The sequence below is a fragment of the Mycteria americana genome, chromosome 17 (assembly GCF_035582795.1).
Source record: "Mycteria americana isolate JAX WOST 10 ecotype Jacksonville Zoo and Gardens chromosome 17, USCA_MyAme_1.0, whole genome shotgun sequence".
Classification (NCBI taxonomy): Eukaryota; Metazoa; Chordata; class Aves; order Ciconiiformes; family Ciconiidae; genus Mycteria; species Mycteria americana.
This window is the reverse complement of record NC_134381.1, coordinates 3,108,042-3,120,638: the sequence shown is the minus strand read 5'-3', so window position 1 is coordinate 3,120,638 and position 12,597 is coordinate 3,108,042. Positions and strand designations below refer to the sequence as shown.

General features: G+C 52.5%; 1 protein-coding gene across 2 annotated transcripts in view; it reads right to left on the bottom strand.

Annotated features, from left to right (window-relative positions):
* LOC142418312 (discoidin domain-containing receptor 2-like) overlaps nucleotides 1-6,070 on the bottom strand; it is a 63,587-nt gene extending 57,517 nt beyond the window's left edge. For both annotated transcript variants that reach the window (XM_075519954.1, XM_075519952.1), the window contains exon 1: nucleotides 5,893-6,070. The gene's annotated coding sequence lies outside the window, so the exon portion shown is untranslated. The remainder of the gene's footprint in view (nucleotides 1-5,892) is intronic.
* Between the last annotated feature and the right edge of the window lie 6,527 nt (nucleotides 6,071-12,597).

Sequence of the window (12,597 nt, the reverse complement as noted above, 5' to 3'; positions counted from 1 at the left end):
GGCAACAAAACTTTCAGCTTGCTCCCCTATGCTGGTCACACCACCCAACATCACCTTAGAACAGCTTTGCTTAATTTTCAACATTCTTAAACGATGGCTGTGGTTATTTTGGAAGAGGAGGCCTTTCTATTAAGGACACCTTAACCCAGTTGCCATCGAGAGAAATGGAGAACGGCGTCCCTTTTGAGAGGACCCAGACATTGGTGGGACCCTTCCTCTGCAGCAGAACATTAGCATCAAGTCTTCCCTGCTCAGTATGTTCTCATGCATTAACAGCAAAAATATCATCAATTCTACATAAATTCCTTTGCTGAAGCCAGCAGAAAAACGTCTGTGGAATTAAGGCAGATGAGAGCCTTCCCTCACTTGGGCTTATCCCAACACCACACAGACTAAAGAGAGAAACAGAGCTAAGAAAGATTAAATACTTCCTTGCTATCTCCTGTTGCTGTCCAAGCAACAGGACCCAGCACTTGAGAGCATCCCTTGGTATTCTTTATATTCAGAAAGCTCTTGTTGGAGCACAAAGCAGCCCTGAAGAGGGATGCTTTCGCAGTCTCTAGTGTTTTGTATGTGCCATGAGGACACTGGGCATGTGACTTGTGTGTTAAAACTTTCTGGCTCACCAGTCTAAGTTCAGATTCTTTCCCTGCAAAACACACTGCATGATCTCATCTGCAAGCAATCAGCCTGAGAAATCAGCTTGTTAAAGGAAGCTTCTAGGAAAGGAGAGATGTGTCTGGAGAATTTGGGGGCCTATATCATTTTAACCAGTTTGTTAAACCCCAGCTGCTCTTCTCCCCATTGGGGTCACACAACCAAGAAACCACTTCTCCTCCCACACAACTCCAGACAGCAGGACAGTTTGCCAATACCTAACTGGAGCATCACGTTTTCATCCTCCACAGCCTGAAAGCACTCACATTTTCATGCAAACTCATTTTAAGCAGGCGCTGGAAGAATGCAAGAACAAACTCAGAGCTGCAAGTTGAGTAGCACCCAGAAGAGCAATCCATTAAACATGCAACAGTGGTGACCTGAATGCATAAAACAGAATATTTTCTTCATTTCCAGATACATATTTCAGCATTTCCCCACAATTATCACTTGGACCCTAGACATGCACCCAAAGAGAATAATAACCAGTAGAGTGGGAGCTCTGAAGAGGAGTAAGGGAACAAACAATAAGCCCTCTGGAAAGCCAGCTTTACCCTGAGACTGCTTAAAGTGATGTAACGGAATTTTACCTAAATTCCTGGTGATGCTGCAGGAACATCCAGAAGCCCCACACTCCTCCCCGTGCTACATCCCCACAAGGCAACATCTTTTCCTTCCCAGTGAAAACCTTGGGGAAGCACAAGCAAAGAGTGTAGGAACTGAAGTGCAGCGTTCAATTCCCAGACTACACTATCACTTTGTCCTTGCAGGGCCAGCTGCACCTTGTTCCTTTAGAAGGAACACTGCGGTAAGTAGAACGAGCAGCACGACTCTTGTGCCCACAAACTCAGTCACATCTGCATCCCCTGAGCTTTCAGAAGAAGGACCCCCACTCTTGTACCCCAAAGGGGAGGCAGGGACGGTCCTGCCTTTCTTCACTTTCTTCCATGAAGGCTGCCACACCACGCATCAGCTGCTCTCAACAGCATCTCCTGGGCAACCCTTTCTTAGCTGCTCCTAGTTGGTCATTCAAGTCCTTTGAAAGACTCTCCTTAAAATTCTTGCATAGCAATCGCTGTTCAGTGTTCAACACAGCATACAGAAGGGAGAAAGGAAAAAGAAAAAAAATAAAAGCTAGCCTGTCTCTAACAAAAGAGATCAGGAGGACTGAACCCTTGGCTCTTCCCAGCCATGGATTATTCCCAGCAAAGTGATTACTCACCACTTCAGCACCTATTTTCAGTTCAACTTGCAAAAGTAACTGCTACGAAACAAAAAGAAGGAAGCAGAGATCAGACTGGAAAGGCAACACACATTTATTACCATGAGAGCAGAGGATCAAATTAACCGCACTGGGTTCTCCCTCAATTTGTCTCTGCTAAAGCCACTTATTACTTTTTAAAAAGATTACCTACACCTCAACCCATAGTTCTTGACACCACTACGAGAATCACCATGAGGGACTTTGCCCTGTACAATGCAGGATGAGAGAGTCATGGTGAAACTGTTTTGGCCAAGTGGCACCTTCTAGCTCCAAATGCGACTCTGAACCTCACAGCAATTTGAAATATTGCCCTAAAGAAGCTTTTTGCTCTCTGTGTCTTTAAGAAAAAGAAACACATAGCTGTGTTTGACTGCAAACATTCAGGCTAAACAAAATGTTATGAGAAAAAAAGTCTCTTTCAAGCTTTTTACTCCCTAGCCAAGTTCCTAATTTTACAAGATTAAGAGCAGACACCCCCCCAAACATATGTCAGCTACTAAAATCAAGGTACAGGACAACTGCCCCCAAATCCCTGGGAAACCACATCTCAGAAAATTCAAAGCATAAAGGGGGGGTAATACTTAAGGGCTCAGCTGCTACCTCCTATGGTGCAGCTTCTCAACCAAATCACGAAGGGGAAAAAGAAAAAGGAGACTTTCCGGCTCAAGTTCCAACTCCTTTTTAAAAATCGGTTTATAACCACTAAAATAAACACAGTAAGAACAACTGTGCAGTAACTGGGAACCTGCAAAAACAGCTGCAGTTTAAGAGCAGCTCAGGCAATGTCTGGCAAATACCAGCAGATAAAAACAGCCCAAGGGGATGTCAGGACATTTGGGGAATGAAACAGTGAATTTCACCCACGGGCTCACAGACAAACTGCCTGAAGTTGATCCAGCCAGGGCGTGCCGGGCAGAAGCAGCTATTCTGTCTGTGCTGTTTACCACCGCGGTGGGCATTTGCTCCCTGTTAGATCTGCCTCTTTCCCGAATTATTCTCTCCTCCCAGATGCCCAGGCCTCTCCCATGCCCCTAACTGCGCCCTGCTGTCCCAGCCCAGCCGGGAGCATCCCTGTGGGCCTGGCTTGCCGGAGGGAGAGTTTCAGAGCGCGGCTGCACTGTTTCCCAGGTGCAGCACCTGGGTGGGCATGCTGCTCTCCGCACTTGGTCTCCCATCAGCAGGGGCTCCAGGCTGTCACTCTGTTACCCAAAAGCCTTCTCACGCGACACGGCTGGTCCCTCCAGGGCACAGACCCCCACTGCAGCCAAACTCCCCAGGAAACAGCCACCTCGAAGGGAAGGGCAGGAAACCCAGAACAAGCAGAGCACTCCAACACGCCGGTTCTTGAACATTTCAACCATTTTGAAGTCCCTCTAGGACATCTTCAGGACAACAGCAACCACATCAGATGGTGCAGAACAGCAGCAGCAAGTAGCACCTCTAGAGGAAAAAAATCACCTGGTCCTGCTGCCACTTCACCTTCAGACTTCAGCCGAAATAACTCCCCAGCATTTGGACACTCAGGAGACTTCCTGACACTTTCTCCTCAATTACTATTTAGAACTGGAAGATCCAAATCTCCACTCAGTGTTATCCAAGGAGCTACCTCAAGCCTCGGTACACAGCCACATGCTTTGAACATCCTCCTTCGCTGCAAAGTTGACAGTTTTCAATTATACCCAGTTCTAGTTGTTCTTGGCTCTCCCTCCCTCTCCACAGACCTGTGCTCTCCATGGCCAGGCTTGTCACTGTCCACAAAAACCAAATTCAGGAAAGATGCAACAAATAAAGTCATCCTGGACAGTGAATTGAATGAAAAATATGAAAGCTCCTGGGACAGGCGAGGAGCCAGCTCAGGGAGAGGAGGCAGGTCACCTGGGCAATTCCCAGGGGAGGAAAAGGACAGAGAACCTCAGGTCTCGCAGGGACGGCTCCTGAAAGCTTAAGATCTGCAACTTTCAAACTGTAGCCTACAACCGTCGGAAGGTCACAGATCACCTGCTAGCAGCAAAAGAAAGCTCACACACCCTGACATCTGCCCAGGGGACAAGCACACACCTGGGTAATAGATTTAAGTCTTCTTAAAATACAATTACTTTCCTCAATTATACACCAGAGGCCAGAACCCGCAGGCTGAACAAGCCACAAGCGGCATGGCGGCTAATTCACAAAGAGCTTCTCTTGATTTCGACAGCCCACGTTACCCAGGCAATCAGACTAAATGGACAGCGGAGCCTTTCTAATTTTACGGTCCACAGAGAGAAGGCAGGAACGGCTGATGGAAGAGCAGCAAGGCCTCTCTGCCCACACACGCCACTACTTCTGGCTCCACAACTAGAGAATCACTGCTACATTTTTTTAAAAGAACTTTTTTTTTTTTTCCAGTGGAGTCAGTCGAAGAGAAAAAGGAGAGCTTTGCATTTTAAACCGAAGTGTTTCAAAATGTTGGTTTATCTTTTAACCTCAAAAGAAGTGAAACAAAATCTCAGTCGCTCCCTCATAACGTTTTTCCCTTTCTGCCTCCAACAAAGCAAAGCACCCCGAGCTCCACTTGATCTTTTTTACTTTTCTTTCATCTTCACCTTTGGCTTGCAAGATTCCACTAGAGAAGCTGACACAAAATAGCCCAAGATTCTCATATTTTATCTTTTCCCAATTCCCCCCCCATTAAAAACATTTAGAAACCAGACCAGCCAAAGAAACAGAAAGCCAGCACATCCAGCACAAAAAGGAAGAAAGGGAAAAGGACCAACGAACAAGAAATTTAAATACTCAGCATCAACCAGAAAAGGCCAAAATAAAAGTTTAAAAGCAAAGTTTTCCCACAGAGGTCTGCTTAAGAACAAAAAATGTAAAGCTCTTTCTTTCATAATAAGGAGGAAAAAAACCCAAGCAAATGAAACCATCAGCCAGCATGAGTTTCTAACTCTCAAGCTTGCAAGTAAAAACCAGATCTCAGGACCCGAGCATAACTAACACGGTCGTTCCGCACCATAGCAGCGCAGTTTACTCCCTCCTGCCCGCTTACTCCTACCTTGCCCAGCCCCAACAGCAGCTGGTAGGGCCACAAAGAACCTGCCCGAAAGCCGATCCAGCTGCAGGAAATAAAAAGAACAACAAAAAGGCCCGGTGCGTTCGCAGCTGGCCACGGTCCCGGCTCTGGGTCGGTGCTTGGCCACAGGGGCCGCGGTGCCAGCAGACCAGAGGAGCCGGGCAGCGGGCAGGGCGGGCAGCGGGCAGCGCGGCACGGAGAGGCAAAACCCAGCGTCACCTTCCAGCTGTGGAGAAACCCGAGGCTGGAGCGGGAGCGGTGCTGGAGCCTGCTCCTGACGATGGCAGGCAAAAAGGCCTAACAAAGAAAGCAAACCCCGAAGTACTGCTGGCAGCGGTAATTAAAAAGGTCTCCGGGTGCACGTTACTGCCTTAAAACACCGAACTGTCCAGAGCAGCATTTCAACAAGCTTACGGGCTCTTGCACACACAAGGGAGTAAGCCCAAGTGCTGCGACTCGCAGCGGTTAAGTGCGGCCAAGCACAAAACAGGGTGCCCGGGCTCTGCGGGGACTCGGCAGCCCCGTCCCGCCCCCGCCGAGCGGCCCCTGCCCACCGTGGGCTGCCCCGGGCCGCAGGAGCCGGGGGCCGGCCCGGCGCCAGGGACGCCCGGGCCCCGGGGACCCCGCTGAGCCCTCCTCGCTCGGGCGCTGGTCCCCAACACCCACGGGAGGCCGAAAGCCCCGCGGGGTTTACCGAAAGGCGCCCGGGAGCGGCCCCGAGCTCCTCCCGCACCTGCGCCCGCCCGCGGCGGCCGAGCACAGGGCACAACCGCGGCGGCCCCGCCGCCCCCAGCCCCGCCGCGCCGCCGGCCGGGCCCGCGGGCACCCGGCGGGGCGGGGCCGCCGCCCCGGGCAGCGCCTCCCCCGGTGGTGGCAGCGGCGGAGGGCGGGGTGGGGCCGGGCGAGCCGCCGCGCTTACCTGAGAGACCGAGCGGCGGCAGCGAGCGCGGGCGGGCGCGCTGCATCACGGCCCCCTTCCGGCCGCCGGGCGGGCGAGGGCGAGGGCGGGGGCGGCCGCGGCCTCGCCGCTCTTAAAGCGACAGCTCGCCGGGGCGGCGGGGGGCCGGGGCCGGCGGGGCGCGGCGCTCTGGGCCGCGCTGCGGGGAGGCCGCCGCTGCGGGGCCCGCCGGGCGGCGTCGCTATGGCAACGCGGCGCGGAGGGCGGGAGCCGCGGCCGGCCCGGCGCTGGGGCCCGGCGCTGGTCCGGGGCCGCCCGCGGGAGCGGCGGCGCGGGCGGGGCGGCCTGTGGCCGGTGCCGCGTCCCCGCGTCCTCCGTGCGCCTCAGGGCTGTCTTCGCGTCTCCCCGTGTGCCTCAGGGCCCTGCCGCGTCCCCGTGCCCCCTGTGTGCCTCGGGGCCCCACCGTGTCCTCGTGTGCCTCAGGGCCCTGCTGCGGCCGCACGCGCCTTAGGGCTGAGCCGTGTGCCACGGGGCCCCACCATGTTCCCAGGTGACCCCGCATCCCTCGGGGCCATGCTGTGTCCCCATGTCCCCTGGTGTACCTCGTGGCCCTGCCAGGTTCCCAGGTTACCTCATGTACCTCAGGGCCCTGCCACGTCCCCCCGTTCCCCCGTGTACCTCGGGCTGCCGCCATGTTCCCGGGCCACCACTGTGCACCCCATGCTCCCCAGTCACTGCTGCCTACCCCAGGCCCCTGCTGTGTCCCCTAGGGTCCCGTCACCGCCGTGCTGCCAGCGGGTCCCTCCCCGCCACCCCCAGCACCCTCCCAGAGCCAGTGCCCATGCTGTGTGGCCGTGATGGCACCGGTGTTGTTGGGCCACGGCCGCTGTGTGCTGGTGGGGGCCTCTGAGGACGCACAGAGGCTCAGTTACAATGGCCTCTCCCACGTGTGCCTCTTTTTAACAAACTTGACATCATTTCAGCTACTTTGTATGACAATGTCAATGAAGATGGGCCCTTCCCTGGGGCTGTCCAGACACATGGCCACGAACAAGCCAAAGAAAGCAAAGGCGAGGGGGAAACTCTCCCGAGCAGGAGAAAAGAAAGGAAGGAAAACACTGGTTACCAGGGAAAGGGTGTGCTCAGAGGAGATTGTCAATACACCAGGTGAAAACATAGCCAAAACATTAGACTAGCGACCAGCTGGATGGAGCTACACAGTCCCTGGGTGTAAAGTAGATGGACTTTTTAAAGATACTGTTTAAGAGCAAATAATGGTGAAGAGCATTGCTTTGCTCCAGGAAGCAGAGATGCTGGGTGTTAGGGTAATCCCGCGGTCCTTATAATCAAACTTTCTGTCTCCCATAAAGAATTTTCACTCCTTTTTTGCTGTGTGAGTGAACACAAACCAGTTTTCAATTTCATGGCTTTTGGCTGTGTTGAGTGGCTAGTGAGCCACTCTGTGAGGCAATGCTGTGAGGCAAGGAGAGGTACAGACCCTGCTATGTCTTCACTAAATTGCTCATTGATTTATTGACTTCTTATCATTTCCCCTGACTTCTGTCTCCTTTCTAAGTCTTATTTACGGTAATCTTTTCAGGCTCCCCTTTTTCAGGCATCCAGTTGTGCAAGGGAGTAGTGCAGCACCTAACATCTAGGTGAGGCAGTGCAAGGAAAAACCATTTTAATATTTTCTCCATTACGCTCCTGAGACACCATCAGTCCAACTTAGAGTGAGCCAGAGGGTGAACAATGCGCCCAGTGAAAGCAGCTGTGTTTACAATTCCCATGGCACGCCTCCGCAGGGAGCAGCGCCGGTGCCCCTCGTGTCACAGCGAGGGGAGGCAGTGCCGGCTCCTACGTTTGGTGGAGGGTCAAAAAGCTGCCGCAGAGCTTTCTCTGCTAGTGAGGTTATGAACAGCCTTCTGACAGCTCCCTTGGAAAAACTGCTGAGCAGCTCTGTGTCCTCTCTGGATGGGCATGGGGACAGGGGGTCAAGCGTTCGTGTTGTAGGGTCAGGGAAATGTGGCAAGAGGTTCCCCTTTAGGAGCATCTTTGGAGTGCTGCATCTCGCAGTGCGCCTGGTCCCGTAGGACACGCCTGTCGTACTAACTTAAGCAGCTCCTGGCGACGACACTGCTGGGTACAGAAATGTGATCGTGTGTAACGACAAACTGCCAGAACAGTCCCTGGCCTGGGTTTGGGGTAGTGCATCCGTCACAGTCCCCAGGGACCATTCCCAGGCAGGGAACATGGTGGGAAAGTCCCAGGGGCTGCTCCCAGTACACATCTGGATGCGTTTGCCAAGAGATTTTACCAGCAGGGATGTGTCCTGGAGCAAAGGACTCGGTGCCCAGCAGCAGGGCTGGGGGTCTCTGGGGCAGCAGGAAGGGTGGGCTGAGATGGCCCAAGGAGACTTGGACAAGGAAAGAGGTTGGAGGGACGGGTGGTATGAGGAAAGAAGGGGCTGGGGCTGTAGCATGGATCTGGAAGGCTCTGGAGTGGGCAGAGCAGGAAACTGGGAGCTCAGGAGAGGAAGGAATGAGACACAGGCTCTGGCCCAGGGACTTCAGGTGAGGGTGGAGGCCTCTGGGGCAATAGAGCTGGGGTGTGAGGGGCTCCTCCCGCAGAAAAGGCAGCTGCTAGCAGGAGTCACAAGCCCTGTGTGGGACTGGAAATGCAAGTGCAGGACTGGGTCCTGGCATGTCCCAGCTACAGAGCCTGTCTGGATACGCTGCTCTGCCGAATGCGGTGTAGCGCAGACATATTATCCCCCCGGGGCATCACAGGGCTCCCAAAGCCGTCCTGCCAGGCTGCCTCATCCCCTGTGAGCTCAGCTGGAGTTGGTGCACGTACCTCGAAACTGCGCTGGTGATGCACAGCCCTGGGAGTAGCTACAACGGCGCTGGGCGAGGGACGGCTGTGCGACAGCACTGACAGCACCATGCTGTGGAGCAGAGACGTGCGCTCCTAGCAGTGTCCTTCGCTCCTGCCCTCGGCCGGAGCTGGTCCTGTCCCTGTTACATCCTGCCAAAAACGAGTGTTGCAGCAAACAGGAACGTAACAGATAGGAGTAGGGGCTGACCACGACGTGAAATGCTAGACTTCGTGCAACAGATTGATTGTAATGGTCCTTTTTGTATTTAGCTCAGTCAAGCCACCAGGTCTGAAATGAATTTTCAGTGGTTGCATTGGCTTAAGCTGTCACCGTCTGGCTTGGATGTTGGTTGATGGCAGCCTCTGTTACATCTGCATTACCATATATCTCAGCTCACTGTCCCACGCCGTATGGAACAATAAAACTTCTCACCTGTAAGACTTGGTGATGTTGGGGTTTTTTTATATTGAAGGCATCTCTGTATACGTTTTGCTGGGTTATGCCCCAGCACGCTGATTTGTTTTGATAGATTCTGTTTTCCCACCACATCAGCTCCCTGCAAGGTACTGACAGCATCCTCAGCAATTTCTCGTATATGCGCCATTGCGGTTTCATATTTGGGTGTCTGAAACAGTGCAGGCCACGGCCTTCTGGGTCCTGCTCAGATTCTGTCTCTGCTGCCCTCTCGTGATGCCTTTGGGGTACGCTGGGCTTTGGGGAAGTCCTTGCTCACCAAGTTCACAGTCAACTCTGAAAGAATTCAACACCAACACCATTATTGAAAGATCTTTGTATTTTCAACACTCTTTACAATTCTAGAATTTTACAAAACTCCACATTCCGTTATTCCTTGTGATTGCATGTCTTCCCCTGCCTACACAAGGGATGTAGAGCCCCTCTGAAGGGCTCATCCTGGACCACCACTCACAGAAGTTGTGTCCCAGCTGCTCCTTGCTCCAGACAGTTCCCTGGCTGCATATGGACAGATTGCTCATTTTTTTTTCAGTACAAATTAAGTAGCTAACTTCTGTTAGTGATTCAGCTTTTTCAGCTACATTTTTTTTAGATAAGCAGGTCTCTTTGTAATTGCCGTGGGCTGCAGCTCCCTGCTCTTCTCTGTTTTGGCCTGCACTGCTGCGCTTGGCTTTTCCACACCTCTTCTGCAATCACCGCATGTGCAATTCAGCTTTCTTCCATCCCTGGGTCACGTGTGGCTGCTTTAGGTCATTACAAAACATTTGAGTTCTGCTCTTATCAGGGCCTGAGGAACTAATTGCTGTTGCCATGAAAAGACCTGCTTTCTGAGACACATTGCTCAGTGAACAGCTATGTGAGGCACACCAGCTGTCTGTCATCAGGTGGCATGGAAAAGATCTGAATTAAGTCCCAGGCAAGTGTAAGAGGTTGGCCGAGGAGGTGGTGAAATCTCCATGCTTGGAGATTTTAAAAGTTGGGCTGGACACAGCCCTGAGCAACCAGGCAAGTTTGAAGTTGTTCTGCAGAGTGGAAGGTTGGACTGGAGACCTGAAGGACAAAGCTGGGGGCTGCAAAGGCATAGCGTGGCCTTTTGGGACTGACCTTCATGGCGGGGAGCCCTGGTACATGAGTCCAGAGCATGGGCATGGCTTGGAGAAGGTTCTCCAGGTGGCCCTTCCCCAGGCAAGCTCTTCCCAGGGTGCTGGGCTGGGGAAATCCCAGGCAGACTTACTCAGACTTTCCTCAGGATGTCTAAATTAGGGCAGCTGAATCCCTGCCTCAGGGGCTAGCTGATAAAACAGCCCAGGAAATCGAATAAGCTCCATATATCATCCACTGAAAATCCTGGACTCTGCGTTTCCAGCAAGGAGCCATGAGTGGCTCTTTGCAATAAGCCCCATGGCTGGACAAGGAGCAGAAGCATGTCCTGAGCCAGATTTCTTTATTCCTGACTCATGCGCTGTGCTCGTGCCTGGGAGGCGGCAGCCCTGCTCCAAGCTGCACCTTGCTATGTAGCCCCCAGACACCATCACGTTCACTCTCTTCAAAAAACCTACAAGCACACTGCCCTGGACCAGGGGCCAACCCCGTATTTCATTCACAGAACCACAAAGTGCTGCTAAACCCCCAGTAACCCCCTGCTAAACATAGAAATGGTCGAAGTGTTGGTTAGAAGGGACCACTGGTGACCTCTAATTCAACCTCCCCCTTGACCAACCCTCTTTCCCAGCATGTCCCATGGTTTCCTTTAGGGGCCTCACAGCTTCTTCCCAAGGAGATATCTTATCCCAGTCGTGCGGTTCATGTTGTGCCCCATCTCCCCGGCCGCAGCACAGCGCCTGACCCCGCTCTGTGAACCCTCTCGCCGTGCTGGGCACCAGCGTGTCGGTGTCTGTGTCCTGCTGTGGCTCTGACCCCGCTATTCTTGCTGGTTGGACAGTTTTATTTCCCCAGGATGGTCAGCACTTTTCAGAATGTGGCAGAGTGGCAAACCTTAATTTTAAAGTCTCAGATGAAACACGTTGTGAAAGTCTGATCTTAGCAGTTTTATTCTTACAGTGTTACAGAGGGAGAAAAGCGCACAGGATCTTTGCACTCTCATCACTTCGAGAGCTAAGCTACTTTCTTCTAACTTGTGAGAACTGACAGTAAATTACAACATGCAAATGGAGGCACTGAAAAAAGTTATGCAACAGCGACAGGTAGGTTAGCACAGTACAAACCCGAGCCAGGACTGTAAATCTAATTCCTGCAGCCTTTTGTTACAGCTCTTGGAAACCCCAATCTCTAATCACAGTCACAAACGAATCAGCAGTAAAAACTGCTCAGCTCTTGCTGCAGCTCTGGGCTTTCGTCAGTGCTTCTTCTGGCCACCGCTGGCCCCGTGGCACCATCCAGAGTCCTCTTGTCCCCTCGGAGGGGTGCAGGAGATCACAGGCCACCTCTGCTGCCAACGCTGCTCCAGCAGCTGATGTCCAAGAGCAGGAATAGGAAGACAGCTTCTCACACACAGTTTAGTGCTCTGCACGGGAGAAACTGGTCAAGCATTGCCTGCAGAAGGTGTGTGGATGTCTCCTTGCTTGCTGTGGCACATCTGCTGTGGCTTGCCTGAGAGGCTGGTGCCTGTATGCTGATGAGAAACTGATTGCCGGGGCTTCTGAAAATGCTCTGTCTTCTCTGGAGCCGTTCCCTGCAGCCCCGAGCATTGCTGCCGTCAGTGATGCTGGTGCACAGAGTGGCTGCTCTCTAAGGCTTTTTCCCCCAGCCAGTCTCTCTTGCTCAGGATCCTCGGTTAAGACCTGCATGAGAATGATGCCAGCAAAGAAGAGCAGCCACCGCTTGACTAGGTCTTTCTTCTGACGTGGCAAATATTTTCTCACCTGGGCTGGGTACAGCACCTTCCTGGCTTTCCTGCTTCGCTTTGTTGGAAGGCCTGGAGGTCTCCTGACAGTTCGGACAGCAAACATTGGCCTGGACAGACTTTCTGAATTGTTTTTCAGTAGATCTGTGCTGGAGAAAATATTTTCTCTGGTGTAAGACAGCAAGTCCTTAGCAGCCTGCTGGGGTAGCTCTGAAAGCTGGGAGAACTCTATGGAAATATCTCTTTGCTCAAAGATGGTTTTAATTCAAAAAGCAGACCAATGAAATAATATTAAGAAATATTACTAATAACAACAGCGCTTTTATTCATTCTCCTTAAAGCAAAAAATGCAGAACCCCAGAGCTGAACTCTCGGAGTGATTTATGCGTCTTTCTGGGAAGCTCTTCTTTGATTTCTCTCCCTACTCCTACCTGTGCTATAAATACTTGCTTTGATGAGTGAAGTTGTGATGGGAGGAGCTCAGCTGACTCAGAAACCGCTCTGGAATGTC